This window comes from Notamacropus eugenii, chromosome X (genome assembly GCF_028372415.1).
Source record: "Notamacropus eugenii isolate mMacEug1 chromosome X, mMacEug1.pri_v2, whole genome shotgun sequence".
NCBI lineage: Eukaryota > Metazoa > Chordata > Mammalia > Diprotodontia > Macropodidae > Notamacropus > Notamacropus eugenii.
In genome coordinates, this window is record NC_092879.1 from 82,579,870 (window position 1) to 82,597,442 (window position 17,573).

At 37.8% G+C, this 17,573-nt stretch overlaps 1 protein-coding gene across 9 annotated transcripts in view; it reads left to right on the plus strand.

The window, feature by feature from the left end:
• The first annotated feature begins 7,713 nt into the window (after positions 1-7,713).
• LOC140515938 (uncharacterized) overlaps positions 7,714-17,573 on the plus strand; it is a 48,723-nt gene continuing 38,863 nt past the window's right edge. For 2 of the 9 annotated variants that reach the window (XM_072626803.1, XM_072626808.1), the window contains exons 1-2: positions 7,724-7,900; positions 16,919-17,000. The gene's annotated coding sequence lies outside the window, so the exon portion shown is untranslated. Of the gene's footprint in view, positions 7,901-16,918; positions 17,001-17,573 lie in introns of all 9 variants that reach the window. The other 7 variants (XM_072626805.1, XM_072626809.1, XM_072626811.1 and 4 more) reach the window with 6 other exon arrangements.

The window sequence follows — 17,573 nt, forward strand, 5'->3', positions numbered from 1 at the left end:
GAGGGTGAAACCAGAATGTAAATCAACGAATAAGAAATGCCCTATGTCAATGACAGAACACTGGAGAAAAAAATTAGATGGTAATGGAAGATTCACTGTGTTTATTACCAGGATCTAGGTTCAAAGCCAGTCAAGGGTAAGATGAAAAGGAGCTGTTCTAGGTTGAGTAGCAGGACTTACATGGGAAGATTGACTTTTGAATTCTATCTAAGTAATTAAGGGGGGGAGGATGGGTATTATTTACAATTGCTAGTTAGTTAATGAGTACCAGTGATGTACAATGGAATTCTATATAATTTCCTCTATAAAATCCAGTGGGATAATGTAATTGCATTGCGTTGTTAAGTATTTTTAAAAATTAATTACAAGCTGTACTTTAACCACATTCTAAATGCCAGAGTTACACATGGATCATGTTCCATTGATGGATCGGTGATGTTGGTATATATTCTCCTTCCCCCACTGCAGACTTCAAACTCTCCCTGTCTTCTCACTCCAAGCATTTCTTGTCCATGTCTTTCTCTAAATACTCTATAAATAGCCCACTCCACCCCCTGGAGCTCTCCTGATTATTTTAATATATTAAATACATTATATGTTTAATATTCTGTTAGAAATATTTTTTACGCTAAAATACCCCCCTCCAACCTTTCATTTGCTGTCTCTAGTTCTTACTATAGGACTAGTCCAATTCTTTTTCCCATCATATATATTAGAAGTCAACAAGTCTAACCTTCTCATTTTGTGGATAGAAAACTTATGGACCAGAGAATGTCAGAGCTAGGCTGTGAACCCTGGTCCTTTGACTCCAAAGCCAGGGCTTCTTACCCTTCATCATGCCAGTTCCATTAATGTCTTTTACCCCACTTATTATTGTTAACCTACTACAATCTATTTATACCTCTACAACGTAGCATTTGTCAGATCTTTGAATTAATTGTCATTTTAATTCTTTGTGATCTTGGTATTCAAAGATGAACTGCAACAAAGAACATCTCTGTGAAGTCATTGGTGGTAAAGATAAAGGTTTTTTGTGGCAGTGAGCACTTTGGGATAATTGAATTCGGTTTTCCACCTGCAGTCCAGCCAATATCTCATAATGTGATCATTGTCCTCTTGTCCAGACTAGATGTTCTAATGGACTAACTTAATGGGCTACGCATCAAATAGCACGTCATTTTGTGGACTATGTGTATATTTTTACCCACTTTGCTTTTGTGCATGGATAGACTGTGTGTATGTGTTCGTCCTTCAGTGCCAAAGAAGACCACGCCATCAGAGAAATGATGACATGACTTGCCCTTGACTTTGTGTTGGGGTGTAAGCTCATATAGAACCATCACAGTCACCCTGGAATGCTCCTGTGTTTGTAATAAAGAAAAAATCCAGAAAATTCTGTGAGGAACCTGAATTTTCTGGATTTTTTCTTTATTACAAACACAGGAGCATTCCAGGATGACTGTGATGGTTCTATAACTTTGTTTTGAGTGAGGGAGGGCTGTGCAGGTCACCAGCCTCACTTCTCCTCCAGAGCCATCTGAATCCAGTGACCAGATATTCCTCAGAATGACTGGAGATGACCCAAGATGAGGCAATTACCCAAGGTCACACAGCTAGTGAGTGTCAAGTGTCTGAGATGAGATTTGAACTCAGGTTCTCCTGACTCCTGCACTGGTGCTCTATTCACTGTACCACCTAGCTGCCCCACATGGATAGATTAAACTAACCTTCTATACATTAATGTAAACTTCAGGATGCCATATACTATTTAAGAGCTTGATATTATAAGTGCAGTATTGTCTATAAATTAGGATATCTGGAGAAGCTTCTGACAGTAGATATTCCTTTGTTTGAACTCTGCATGGGAGATCTTCAACAAAAATGGTAAACTTCCATTTTGATGCCTCATTTCATATCACAACTTAATGAACTGTTGTAAGGAGTAACTAGGACTGGAAATTTCCTGGTTCCTAAAGCTCTTTCCAGTTCTAAGTCTATAATTTTCACATCACAACTATCATAAATCTTGACTTTTCATATATGGTTCTGACTCTCTATATAAAATTTTTATTGACTTCTTTGCTTTTACATCTTTCAAGTTTCTCCTAGCATCCTTCTCCCTTCCCCTTCTCCTCATCTCATATAACAAAGACTATTTTTAAAAGGAAAAAGAAGAAAGGAAAAAATCAGCAGAACAATAAAACATCAAAATACCTGAAAATATTTGTAGTGGTTCACATCTGTGAATATCTCATTTCTGTCTTCTCACATCTCTTCTTTAGGATCGTGCTTATCCTTTATAATTTGGCAACATTCACCTTGGGTTACACTTCCATTGTTTTAGTCATTGTGGGTAAAGTTTTCCTGGTTGTACTTACTTCACTCTGAATCAGTTCATGTGGATCTTCCCATGCTTCTCTGCATAGTTTCTTACAGCACAGCAATATTCCATCACACTGGCAAACCATGATTTCTTCAGACATAGCTCAATCAATGGGCATCCACTTTGTTTCCATTTCTTTGTGACTACAAAAAGCATTGCTATGAATATTTTGGCATATATGGACTCTTTTTTCCTATGAGTAATCTCCTGGAGGGGTATATATTTAGTGGAGTCTCTGGGTCATACGGCAAGGGCATTTTAATCACTTTATGTGTATAATTACAATTTGCTTTACAAAATGGTTATACTGATTCAAAGTTTTACCAACAAGAGACTGGGATACCTCTGTTTCCCACAACCCTTCCAATGCTTACTATTCCCCTATTTTGTTATCTTCACAAATTTATGATTCCATTTTTATAATTATTGTCATATTTAAAATAAAATTTATTTTGATTGTCACCTCAGCATATACATTCATGGAGGACAAGAAATCAAAGGACTAGATGTAACCCTACTCTTTTATCCTCTTAAGACTATGTCATGTCTTCCTTTCTATGGTTTGAGAAAAATAATTAGATCTTTCCTTTAGTGTTTTAATAAGCAACATTGTGGTACTCAGCAAGTAGATTTCTAAGAAGTCAGGTCCTTACTTTAGTTCATCTAAAACTTAATTTTTTCTTATATATTCCCCCTCCCCCATTTTGGGGGTAGTAATTATGAGGCTGTACAATGGATGGGCAATTTCATTATTAGTTTGGGAAACTGCTGCTGCTGAGAAAGATCACAATCTATGACCTAGTATATAAATCCTAGGGAGGGAGTAGCCCACAGCACCAAGAAGTTAAGTGACCTAGCCTGTCATCTGCCATAAATTGGGTCTTACAAACTACAAAGTCCAGTGCTTTATTCACTATCCTTTGATGCCTCCATAGATAGTTATTGAGTCACTTACAGGAAAGAATAAACTTTGATTTGTCCCAAATTTAGTAACACTCCTTAATATAGAAGTATAGGATATGAGGGAAAAGTGGAGTCCTACCTGAGGATGAAATTTGAACCAGAATAAAGACTGGTCAGTATCGGGCTCAATACCAAATGAAATATATTATATGACTGTATATAGATCAAATGTGGCTTACAAACTCAATTCGCATGTAAGTTCAATGAAAATATATACATATGCACATATCTATACCTATACATAAAGAAAACGTTAATGTATCCTAATATGCATCCTTCCCCAGAAATGCACCAGCATGTATGTATTTTATTTTATGAGTGTTCTGGTAAATATCACTAATGTAATACACATACTGGCATGTACGGGCATAAATATATATTTATATAGCAATATCAATATATTTCTCTCTCTCTCTCTCTCTCCCTCCCTCCCTTCTCTCCCCCTCTCCCCCTCCCCTCTGAGAGAATTACCACCCTCACAATGGCACTGAGTCTGGAGTACCTTACGATCCTGGGGAAAAGTAGGGCTTAGCATAGAGGTGGAAGTATTGCACTGCTTGCTTATGGGCTATTTACCCCTTTATATGTTTTCTGCATTTTATTACAGGCGTCTATGAGTCCTCTGCATTTTGAAAACAATTTTTGTGGACTAAAATAAAGGCCATCTGTGGCTGATATTTGTATTGTTTCCTTTGGTTCTTCTATGGGATCTAGGGGACCCTTTTCCCTGTACCTGAGAAGACTTAAATATGAGTTATATTGGATTCTAAGAGAAACTCCGTGTGGGATGACACTGGCCAAGAGTGATAATTTTTGTGCCATTTTTAAGACTGAAGCCAGTCTGTTAAACATCAGAGCTCAGGAATTTGGGGCCATGGGTTATAACTAGATATCTATATATCAGGGAGCAGCTTTGAATACTGGATGGAGCACTGGACTTGAGTTGGGAAAAACTGGAATCAAATCTTAACTGAGCTGCGTAGACCTGGTCACTTAACCTCTCTGCCTTCCTAATTTCCTCATTTGTAAAAAGGGGATAATAATGGCACTTATGTCACAGGAGTGTTGCGGGGATCAAATGGGATACTGTGCATAAAATACTTTGCAAATCTGAAGACACTATAGAAAGATATGTATTATATATCTACATGCATATAGTCCATTATAGGAAGTTAATTATTAAGCATTTATTTTTAAATGTTTTAATAGTTTTTTTTATATTTCCTACAAATCTCATTGCATAACCCCAAACTTCCTTCCAGATGAGGCTGCAATTTGAAATTGTGTAAATAAATTGATTAAAATGTCCCTTATAATAAGGAAACAAGTTCACCAAAACTAATCTACATGTTTTAAAAAAAGTGGGATGTCACATACAGTGTTTCACATCAATGGTTTCCTACTTACGTTTCAAAGAAGCACAAAGAGTTAGTTGCCTTCTCATCTCTTTCTTGAGGGTAAGCTTACTCAGTACAATTTGGCAGTGTTCAATTTCAGCTGTTTTCTTGTTGTTCCTTTCCGTTTCCGTTTTATAGGCATTTGTGTAATTGCTTTTCATTTCTATTTACTTTCCATTGTATCAGTTGACAGAAGTCTTTGCATGATTCTCAGAATTTATTCTATTCATCATTTCTTACAGTAATCTTCCTTTATATTTATGTATCATAACATAACATAACCATTTCTCAACCAACAGGCTTTGTTTCCAATTCTTTGCTGCCACCAACAGAGCTGCTGTAATTATATTGTTGTACATGGAGCCTTTTTCTTTGTTTTTGACCTGTGCCTGGTACATGCATATCAAGGTGATCTCTGGGTTAAAGGGTAGGGACGTTGACATTTTTGTCCCTTTATTTGCATATTCCACATTGCTTTCCATAATAGTGGAAGGAATTCATAGCTTCGCCAAGAGTGCCATCATGTGCCTCCGACATCGACTAGTCCTATCTTTTGTTCTCTGACAATTTGGAACCCCTTAAAGTGAAATTTCAGGGTTGTTGTGATTTGTATTTCTCTCATTATTTGAGTTGGGCAGCTATATGAGACCCATCTTCACGAGTTCCAATCTGGCCTTAGACACTTAGCAACGTTGTGACTGCGAACAAGTCGCTTCACCCTATTTGTCTAAGTTCATCATCTGTAAAATGAACTAGAGAAGGAAATGGCAAACCATTCTAGTATCTTTAACTGGGGTCACAGAGTTAGATATTACTAAACACAACTGAACCACAAATAGCAATATTATTTGAATTGGTCTTTTGATTATTAATAATTTGGAATTTTTCTTTTGAAAACATATCTTTTGACCACTTAACTCTTGGAGAGTGTTTTTAGTCTTGTATATTTCTGTTAGTTTTTCATATATTTTGAGCATCAGGAACTAATCAGAAATATTTGACACAGATGGTTTTTTTCCTAGTTGCCTGTTTCCCCTCTTATCCTAGTCAAATTAAATATTTCTACAAAAGTTTTTCAATGTAATGGAATCAAAATGATCTGTTTTATCCCTTATAATCTCCTCTATCCCTTGTTTGGTTAAGAATTAAAATTGCCTGCCCATATCTGTGAAAGGTATATGATGTGTTTCTTTTCTCATTTTTTATGGTATGATCTTCTATACTCTGGCTGTATATCCATTTTGAAATTCGTTGTGCAATATGGTGTAATTTCTGCCAGAATACTTTCTTGCTTCCTCAACTAAAACACTTCAATAGGGTATTCTTTTTTAGTTATGTTTTTTGGTTCATTGAACCAAAATTTTGGTTATTGAATTCTCTGATTTCTTATTCCTCCTTGTCTCTCTACACTTCTATTTTTTAGCCAGGACCAACCAATTTTTGAGAATTATGACTTTACATTGTAGTTGGAGTTCTAGTTCTATAAAGTATCCCTTTGGGACTTTGGTATAATACTAAATATATCAATTACCTGTGGTAGGATTGTCTTTTTTATTATATTGCCATGTACTAGCCATGAGCACTAAATGTTTCTCCAGCAATTCAGTTTTTTATTTAATTAAGGAGTATGTTAAAATACATACACAAATATATGCATATACATGCGCACATACATACAGGTACATGTAAAGGATTGGTATGCTTTGGTAGATCACCCTCCAGAAATTTTAGGCATCTTGTTATTTTGAATGTGACTTCTCCTTTAAGGACTGCTTCCAGGATTTTGTTACTACTACATAGAAAAGCTCTTCATTTCTGTGGGTTTTCTTTGTAGCCTGTATCTTCACTGAAAGTTTTAATGATCTCAATTTCTTTGATTCCCTAGAGTTGTTCAAGTATAACCTCATGTCATTAGCACATAGGAATAATTTGGTCTCTACTTTCTTCTTGGTTTTCATTTTTATTAGTATATATTTTCTGAATGCTATTATTAAGATTTTGTAACTGTGTCAAGTAATAGCAGGGAAAGAGGACATCTTTACTTCATTCCTGTATTTACTGGGAAAGACACTGGTGCATCTTTGTTGCATATAATAGGAGTTTGTGATTTTTGAGTGATACTTTATATCATATTAAGAAAAGATCTCTTTATGCCTATACTTTAGGAAGGTCTGTTTTTTGTCTTTTTTTTTTTTTCGCATGAATGAGTATTATACTTTGTCAAAGGCATTTTTTTCTAGAATTATAATGAGGTAGTTTTGATTTTTTTGGCTTTATGTGATTGGGTTCATTGTTTTTCTAATGTTGAATCTCCCTTGGTTCCTTATGGGAACAAAAATCTAAATTGATCACAGTGAGTGATTTTGGGGGATAATTTTTATGATCTTTTATTTATATTTTTTGCCAGAATTTCATTTTGACCTTTTGAATCAGGTGGTTGCTTCTATTTCTTTGTTTTGTCCTTTCCTGTATTCGGTGTTTAAGACTATATTGATCTCCCAAAAAGAATTAAGCAGAGTGCCTTTTTTTCTCATTTTTTGGAGACTGTCTTGTCTAGCAGATACATGATTTTTTCCTTCAATGTTTGATAGAATTTTCTTTTAGCCAGCTAATCCCCTTGAGAAAACTGCCTGTAACTGCTCATCCCACTCCTCTTGTCTTCCTCTCTTTTCAATCCTTTGTAATATGGCTTCTGAAGTCATCATTCAACTGAAATTGTCTTCTCCAAAATTACTAATAGTCTCTTAAATTCCAGAATCTAAGGTACCACACAATCAAGGTAATGCATTGAAGTACCCCTCCCACCTTTTGTCAAGAGAAAAAGAAAGAAAGATGATGCCGTGTGTTTTTTTAACCATTCGCCTTTTGCAGTATGGTTCACTGCCAGGGATTTAATTCCGAATCACGCCACTGCACAGGAATAAATTATATTGAAATTGTAGGAAACTAACGCGAGATCAGCCCTCAGACGGGGGGCGGAGGTTTTCCTGTGAGATCAGCCTACGAGCTGGGGGCGGAGATTCTTCTTGCACTGTTGCGGGGTGCTGCGGCAGGAGTTTCGGGGTACCTCGGAGGAAGAAAGCAGAGAGGGACGTGCGCGGGCGGGTGTGGCAGCAACGGGAGACCGAGGCAGCAGCTGATGCAGGCTGGCCACATTGTAAGACCTTAAAGATGCCCATCCTCTGTGTGGATGCGCTGGGGGGGGGGGGGGGGGGGGGGTGTAGGGTGGGGTGGGGGTGAGGTGATCGGGCCCCAGGAGCTGGATGGAGGGGGAGCTGGAGGGATTCGGGGGGCCCCACCCCAGGCCGTATTTTCCTTTGTATGTTTCTTAATTCTATTCCCGAAATGGATGTCTTTGCCAGATTTGATGTTAGTCTCCCTGTACCCCTGGGGTCCGCCCTTCCCAGGCCTTGTTAGATGTCCCTTGGATGGCGGCCTGAGGGCACAATGGGAGCCGCCCAGAAGAAGAGGGAGGGCTCAGCTTGTAGTTCGATTCCAGCTTTTCTTTAACTGGAGGGAGAAGCTTAATCTGCTTGCTTCTAAATGCAGAAGCCTTTTGAATTCAGGGCGGATTGCAAAAATCCACACCTTAGACTCAAGCCGGATTTTATTGTGATGCTGTGACATATCGTAGCATAAGTATATTTGGTGGGTTTCTTTGTCTCGTTGTAGAAATTAATCCCCAATCTCCATCCATTGAGAAAAAAAAATTTTTTTTTGAAAAAGGACTCCATCCTTTGGGGAATAATCAATCAATCAGCATTATTTAAGTGCCTACTATGTGCCAAGCACGGTGTCAGGCATTGGGGATACAAAAATAAGGGAAGGGAATAAGCATTTCTATAGAGCCTGCTATGTGACAGGTGAAAAAGAATAAGGGAAGGGAATAAGCATTTCTATAGAGCCTACTATGTGACATGCACTGTGCTAAGTGCTGGGGATAAAAAAATAAGGGAAGGGGATAAGGATTTCTATAGAGCCTGCTGTATGAAAGGTACTGGGGTAAAAACAGATAAGGGAAGGGAATAAGCATTTCTGTAGAACCTACTATGTGAAAGGCCCTGTAATAATTGTTGGGGATACAAAAATAAGGGAAGGGGATAAGCATTTCTCTAGAGCCTACTATGTTCTAGCCACTGTGTCAATTGCTGGGCTACAAAAAAAGGAAGGGGATAAGCATTTCTATAGAGCCTGTTTATACAACAGGCATTGAGGTAAAAAAAAAAAAAAATAAGGAAAGGGAATGAGTATTTCTATAGAGCCTACTATGTGCCAGGCATTGTGTTAAGTGCTGGGGATAAAAAAATAAAGGAAGGGGATAAGGAATCCTATAGAACCTACTTTGTGAAAGGCACTGGAGTAAAAAAAAAGGGGGGGGGGGAGGGAATAAACATTTTTATAGAGCCTACTATGTGAAAGGCCCTGTGCTTATTTCTGGGGCTACAAAAATAAGGGAAGAAGATAAACATTTCTCTAGGGTCTCATATGTGCCAAGCTCTGTGCTAATTACTGGGGATAAAAAATATGGGAAGGGAATAAGGATTTCCATAAAGCCTGCTGTATGAAAGGCACTGAGGCAAAAAAAAGGGGGGGGAAGGGAATAAACATTTCTGTAGAGCCTACTATGTGAAAGGTCCTGTACTAATTGTTGGGGATACAAAAATAAGGGAAGGGGATAAGGAATCCCATAGAACCTGCTTTGTGAAAGGCACTGGGGTAGGAAAAAAGAGGGAATAAACACTTCCACAGAGCCAACTAGGTTGCTCAATTTCTGCAGCTACAAAAATAAGGGAAGAAGATAAACATTTCTGTAGAGCCTACTATGTGCCAAGCACTGAGGTAAAAAAATGTGGAAAGAGGATAAGTATTTCTTGTAAAGTCTACTGTGTGCCAGGCACTGTGCTGAGTACTGGGGATACAAAAGTAAGGGAAGAAGATAAACATTTCTACAGAACCTACTATGTGCTCCTCACTGTGCTAATTGCTAGGGATAACAAAATAAGGGAAAGGGACAAGGATTTCTCTAGAGCCTGTTGTATGAAAGGTACTGGAGTAAAAAAAAAAATAAGGGAAGGGAATAAGCATTTTTATACAGCCTACTATGTGCTGGTCATTGTGTTAATTTCTGGGGCTGCAAAAATCAGGGAAGGTGATAAGCATTTCTATAGAGCCTGCTATGTGCCAAGCACTGAGAAAAAAAAAAAAAGCAAGGACAGGGGGTAAGTATTTCTTTAGAGCATACTGTGTGCCAGGCACTGTGCTAGGTTCTGGGGCTACTAAACTATGGGAAGAAGATAAACATTTCAATAGAACCTCATATGGTGCCAGGCACTGTGCTAATTTCTAGGAATAAAAAAAATAAGAAAAGGGGATAAGGAATCTTATAGAACCTGCTTTGTGAAAGGCACAGGGGCAAAAGAAAAAGGGAAGGGAATAAACATTTTTATAGAGCCTACTATGTGAAAGGCACAAGGGCAAAGAAAAAGGGAAGGGAATAAACATTTTTATAGAGCCTACTATGTGAAAGGCCTGTGCTAATAGCTGAGGCTCCAAAAATAAGGGAAGGGAATTAGCATTTCTGTAGAGCCTACTATGTGCCAAGCACTGAGGTTAAAAAAATATGGAAAGAGGATAAATATTTCTATAGATCCTACTGTGTGCCAGGCACTGTGCTAGGTTCTGGGGCTACAAAAATAAAGGAAGAAGATAAACATTTTTATAGGGCCTCATATGTGCCAGGCACTATGCTAATTGCTGGGGATAAAAAAAATAAGGGAAGGGAATGAGTATTTCTACAGACCTGCTATGTGCCAGGCATTGTGTTAGGTGCTGGGGATAAAAAAATAAAGGAAGGGGATAAGGAATCCTATAGAACCTACTTTGTGAAAGGCACTGGGATAAAAAAAAAAGGGAAGGGAATAAACATTTCTATAGAGCCTACTAAGTGAAAGGACCTGTGCTAATTTCTGGGGCTGCAAAAATAAGGGAAGGGGATGATTCCTATAGAACATACTTTGTGAAAGGCACTGGGTTATAAAAAAAGGGGAAGGGAATAAACATTTCCATAGAGCCTACTATGTGCTTCATCACTGTGCTAATTTCTGGGGCTACAAAAATAAAGGAAGAAGATAAACATTTCCATAGAGTTAAAACACTGAGGTAAAAAAACATATAGAAAGAGGATATGTATTTCTTTAGAGCCTACTGTGTGCCAGGCACTGTGCTGAGTACTAGGGATACACAAGTAAGGGAAGAAGATAAACAATTCTATAGAGCCTACTGTGTGCTCATCATTGTGCTAATTTCTGGGGCTACAAAAGTAAGGGAAGAAGATAAACATTTTTATAGAGCCTACTGTGTGCCAAGCACTGAGGTAAGTACTGGGAATACAAAAATAAAGAAAGAAGATAAACATTTCCATGGAGCCTACTGTGTGCTCATCACTACTAATTTCTGGGGCTACAAAAATAAGAGAAGAAGATAAATATTTCTGTAGGATCTCATATGTGCAAGGCACTGTGCCAGGTGCTGGGACTACAACAATAAGGGAAGGGGATAAGGATTTCTATAGAAACTCATATGCTAGGCACTATGCTAATTGCTAGGGATAAAAAAAAAAAATAAGGGCAGGAGATAAGGATTTCTGCAGAGCCTGCTGTATGAAAGGCACTGGGGTAAAAGAAAAAGGGAAGGGAATAAACATTTTTATGTGAAAGGCCCTGTGCTAATTGCTGAGGCCACAAAAATAAGGGAAGGGAATTAGCATTTCTATAGGGCCTACTATGTGCTAGATGCTGAGATTAAAAACCACAACAACAAGAAAGGGGATGAATATTTCTATAGAGCCTACTGTGTGCCAGTTACTGTGCTAGGTTCTGGGGCTACAAAAATAAAGGAAGAAGATAAACATTTCTATAGGGCCTCATATGTGCCAGGCACTATGCTAATTGCTAGGGATAAAAAAATAAGGGGAGGGGATAAGTATTTCTCTAGAGCCTACTATGTGCTCATCATTGTGCTAATTGCTGGGCTACAAAAAAAAAAGGAAGGGGATAAACATTTCTATAAAGCCTGCTATATGACAGGCATTGAAGTAAAACAAAAAATAAGGAAAGGGAATGAGTATTTCTATAGAGCCTACTATTTGCCAGGCATTGTGTTAAGTGGTGGGGATAAAAAATATGGGAAGGGAATAAGGATTTCCATAGAGCCTACTATGTGAAAGGTCCTGTACTAATTGTTGGGGATACAAAAATAAGGGAAGGGGATAAGGATTCCTATAGAACCTGCTTTGTGAAAGGCACTGGGGTGAAAAAAAAGGGAAAGGAATAAACATTCCCACAGAGCTATTATGTGCTTCATCACTGTGCTAATTTCTGGGGCTACAAAAATAAGGGAAGATAAACATTTCTATAGAGCCTACTATGTGCCAAGCACTGAGGTAAAAAAGATGTGGAAAGGGTAAGTATTTCTTATAAAGTCTACTGTGTGCCAGACACTGTGGTGAGTACTGGGGATACAGAAATAAGGGAAGAAGATAAACATTTCCATAGAGCCTCATATGTGCCAGGCTCTGTGCTAATTGCTAGAAATAAAAACATAAGGGGAGGAGATAAGGATTTCTATAGAGCCTGCTGTATGAAAGGCACTGGGGTAAAAACAAATAAAGAAAGAGAATAAACATTTCTCTAGAGCCTACTATGTGCTAGTCGGGGCAGCTAAGGTGGTGCAGTGGATAGAGCACCAGTGCAGGAGTCAGGAGGACCTGAGTTCAAATCTTACCTCAGACACTTGACGCTCTCTAGCTGTGTGACCTTGGGCAAGTCACTTAACCCCAATTGCCTCATCCTGGGTCATCTCCAGTCATCCTGAGGAATATCAGGTCTCTGGATTCAGATGGCTCTGGAGGAGAAGTGAGGCTGGTGACCTGCACAGCCCTCCCTCACTCAAAACAAAGTCAAGTGCTAGTCATGTCATCATTTCTCTGATGGCATAGTCTTCTTTGGCAATGAAGGATGAACACAGTATGTGCTCATCATTGTGCTAATTGCTGGGCTACAAAAATAAAGGAAGAAGATAAGCATTTCTATAAGGCCTGGTATATGACAGGCATTGAGGTAAAAAAATAAGGAAAGGGAATGAGTATTTCTGTAGAGCCTACTATTTGCCAGGCATTGTGTTAAGTGGTGGGGATAAAAAATATGGGAAGAGAATAAGGATTTCCATAGAGCCTACTATGTGAAAGGTCCTGTACTAATTGTTGGGGATACAAAAATAAGGGAAGGGGATAAGGATTCCTATAGAACCTGCTTTGTGAAAGGCACTGGGGTGAAAAAAAAGGGAAAGGAATAAACATTCCCACAGAGCTATTATGTACTTCATCGCTGTGCTAATTTCTGGGGCTACAAAAATAAGGGAAGATAAACATTTCTATAGAGCCTACTATGTGTCAAGCACTGAGGTAAAAAAGATGTGGAAAGGGTAAGTATTTCTTATAAAGTCTACTGTGTGCCAGACACTATGGTGAGTACTGGGGATACAGAAATAAGGGAAGAAGATAAACATTTCCATAGAGCCTACTATGTGCTCGTCATTGTGCTAATTTCTGGGGCTACACAAATAAGGGAAAAAGATAAATATTTCTATAGGACCTCATATGTGCCAGGCATTGTGCCAGGTGCTGGGGCTACAAAAATAAGGGAAGGGGATAAGGATTTCTATAGAGCCTACTATATGAAAGGCACCGGGGTTAAAACAAGGAAGGGAACAAACATTTCTATAGAGCCTACTATGTGCTAGCCACTGTGCTAATTTCTGGGGCTATTAAAATATGGGAAGGGGATAAGTATTTCTATAGAGCCTGCTATATGACAGGCATTGAGGTAAAAAAAAAAATAAGGGAAGGGAATGAGTATTTCTATAGAGCCTACTATGTGCCAGGCACTATGTTAATTGCTAGGGATAAAAAAGAGCATAAGAATTCCTATAGAACCTGCTTTGTGAAAGGTACTGGGGTAAAAAAAAGGGAAGAGAATAAACATTTTTATAGCGCCTACTATGGGAAAGGCCCTGTGCTAATTGCTGGGGCTACAAAAATAAGGAAAGGGGATAAGCATTTGGCGAGATCATACTGGGTGCCAGGCACTGCAGTAAGAACAAAACAAAACAAAACAAAAACCAGAAAGGAATAAATATTTTTTTAGAGCCTGCTATGTGCCAGGCACTGTGCTAAATGTTTTCTACAGATATTATGACATTTGATCTTCTCTGCACTGTTTATAACTGTCCAAAAACCAAATACTTTCAGATAACAAAGAAACAAGTAGTTGCTTAATGTATGACTAGTAGAACAAATTCCCTCATTGGCCGTGTCGGAAAATGTATGACTCTCCATTTTAAGTTTTCCACCTCTGTATCAGGGAGGTTAGTGGTGTGTTCTTTCATTTTTTTAGGCCAGTGGTTTTTCATTGCAGTGACCAAAGTTCTAAAGTTTTTCCAAGTTGTTGTTCTCTATAATGTGGTGTGTGTGTGTGTGTGTGTGTGTGCGTGTGCGTGTGCGTGTGTGTGTATTTCTCATTCTGCTCATTTGCTTTGCCTCCTTTCATAGAGGTCTATAATAAATATACATGCCCAAACAAAGGGCAGCTAGGTGGTGCAATGGATAGCGCACTTGACCTGGAGTCCTCAAAACTTGAGATCAAACGCACCCTTAGACATTTCCTAGATTTGTGACCCTGGGCAATTCTTTATTTTCTGTTTTCTCCTAATAAAACAGCACCTAACTATAGGGTTATTGTGAGGAGCCATTGAGATAATGTTTGTAAAGTGCATTGCATAGCTCCTCTTACAGATTGGTTGCTTAATAAGTGCTTGCTTATTTTGTTAAAACATCATTTGTTGTTGTTCAGTTGTTTTTTGGTCTTGTCTGACTCTTTGTGACCCCATTTAGGGTTTTCTTGGCAAAGATGGAGTGGTTTGCCATTTCCTTCTCTAGTTCATTTTATAGATGAACCGAGGCAAACAGCGTTAAGTGACTTGCCCAGGGTCACACAGCTAGTAAGTTTCTGAGGTCGGATTTGAACTCTGGAAGAGAAACCTTCCTAACTCGGGGCCCAATGCTCTTATCCACTGCAGTGCCACTTAGCTGCCCTTATTTATTATGGCACAGTAATATTCTATTACATTCACCTACCACAATTTGTTTATCCATTACCCAATATGGCATATTCTTAGTTTTCAATTTTTGCTTACTGTGAAAAGAGCTTGCATAAATATTTTCATACATAGACATCCATTTCCTCTTTCTCTGATTTCTTTTGGAGTGTGGATCTAGTAGTGGTATAATTTGTTCAAAGGGTTTTCCTCTTGTTTTGATTTCTTTAGGGGTATAAGCCTGCTGGCAGTATAGCTGGTTCACAGGGTATGAGCAGTTTCAAAACTTTTGAGGCATAGTTTCAAGATGAACGCTTTATTTTTTTTTAATGTCTGATGTCCAGTGTTGAAATAAATTGTTTTCATCCAAGACCTTTATCTCCCAGAACAGAAAATGGTGGAGCTATAAATGAAAAGTATTGTGTGTTCTCATAGTGAAAATTATTTTAATTCATCATGTAACTGTATTACCTATCAGATGCATACACAAACACATACAAATGATTTAGTTTAATAATAAAATAAGATTGTAAAATTATTTTCTGTGATTCTTTATTAGACTATGTGGTAGGAGCAGCAAAGCCAATTCCATTTAATATAGATGTAATTAAAAGTTAATTAGTTAATTAATTCTTTGTTCTAGAACTATATTAAAATCACTTCAAAATAACTAAATTAAATTTGTCTTGATGAGAACATATCTGATTCTGATAGGGCTGTTGTTATCCAATATATGATTCATATACAGAGATGCACATTGAATCTCCTTTTTTTTTATAGGAAAGTGTCCACCTGCAAATTCATTATTTGAAAAGTAGCTGGCTGATTGCTCTCTCTAGCTATTAAATAATAAAATCATAATAGCAGTCCACATTCACAGAGCATTTTAGAGTTTGTAAAGCACTTTTTTCTCAATAAACCCTGTGATGTCAGAGTATCATTACCTCCATTTTATAGATGGGAAAGCTGACAAAGGTAGGAAAAGCTACTGAATTTTCAAAAATATGTTGATAAATTTTCGCAAAACAGTTATTTCCCAAGAAACCTCCAAATAATTCCCCCCCACACACACCCAAAGTAATTCTCTCAAAAATGTATTCATTAAAGTAAAGTCTTCTTTAACTTTGATAGCAATGTATTGACACTGACCAGTGTAACCGAAAAGTTTTGTTGTTTCTACATCTTGACTTTCTATTGTAGTCATCTTGTTTTATTCTTTTGGTTTTGTTTTTTTTCTCCCTCTGCATACCTTCATACCTATCTTTTTTCTGATCATTTATATTTGTTCTTTGGCAGTTGTTTGCCTTTTCATTGTATTGTATACATTATACACTTGATATCAACTCATACAAATCTTCGCAGGTTTCTCTGGCACAGTACTATCTTTTTTAATGGCACAATAGTATCCAACTTCATTGATATACCATAATTTGTTCAGCAATTCTCCAATTGATGCCCCCCCGCCAGGTTCCAGTTCTTTGCTACCACAAAAAGCTGCTGTAAATGTTTTTGACAATAGAATGTCTTCTCCTCTTTGATCTCCTTAGAGTCAGGTTAGTAATGTTGTTGTGTCAAAGACTACACACAATTTAGTGACTATTATGGATCAGGAAGCTGGTGGAAATTAGAAGATGTGAGTTCTCCTTTCATAATGTTAGCTATATATTATATAATAGCCATATAATATATAATGTTAGCTACACACACACACACACACACACACACACACACACATATATATATTTTACTATAGCAAGTAAAGGACTTATGATGAAGGTCTGGGGCAGTTACATGACCCAGCTATTAGGGCAAAAAGCAAAAAACAGTTTTGAGATTTTGGCAAGGACCTCTTGAGGCTGCTCCCAACCTCACTATTGATTGCTTCTTAGCCTTTTTGCCTGTGACTTTTATTTGGTTTTCTTTTTCCTCTGGACTGCTCTTTATTTGTCTTGAGAATTGCTTCTACCTGAGGTTATTGAAATATATTTTTAGTAACAGGACTCTTGTTTGTTTAAATCCTCAGGCTATCAGTTGCATTGTGCCATAGGAGTAATATCCGCCTGGACATCCTCTTCTTTATTTGATTTCCTTGGAGAGTAGGCCAGGTAGGTATCATGGGGTCAAAGGGTACGCCTGGTTTAGTGACATTTTAGGCATATTTCCAAATGGGTTTCTAAATGGTTGGACCATTTCACAGGTCCACTAACCTTATGTTGATGTTCCTTTTATCCCATAGCCCTTCTAACATTTGTCATTACCCTTAGCCCCTTTTTTGGGTCATCTTTGTCAATCTGGTGTGTGTGGGGTAGAATCTCAGAGGTACTTTGATTTGTATTTCTCTAATTATTAGCTATTGGAAACATTTATTTTCGTGTTTGTTGATAGCTTATAATTCACCTTTCAAATCTGCCTGTTCACGTCCTTTGACCATTTATCCATAAATTTGGATCAGTTCTTTGTACACATTGGATACAAGACCTTCACCAGAGAAATTTGATGCAAAGAATTTTTTCTACAGTTGCCTGTGTTTTTCATCTAATTTGAATTGCATTGATTTTGTTTGTACAAAGCCTTTTTATTTTTATGTGAATAGAATTGTCTCTTTTATCTTCTGTGATCCTCTCTATCCCAAGTTTGTTCATGAAGTCTTCCCCTATCCATACATTTGAAAATTAATT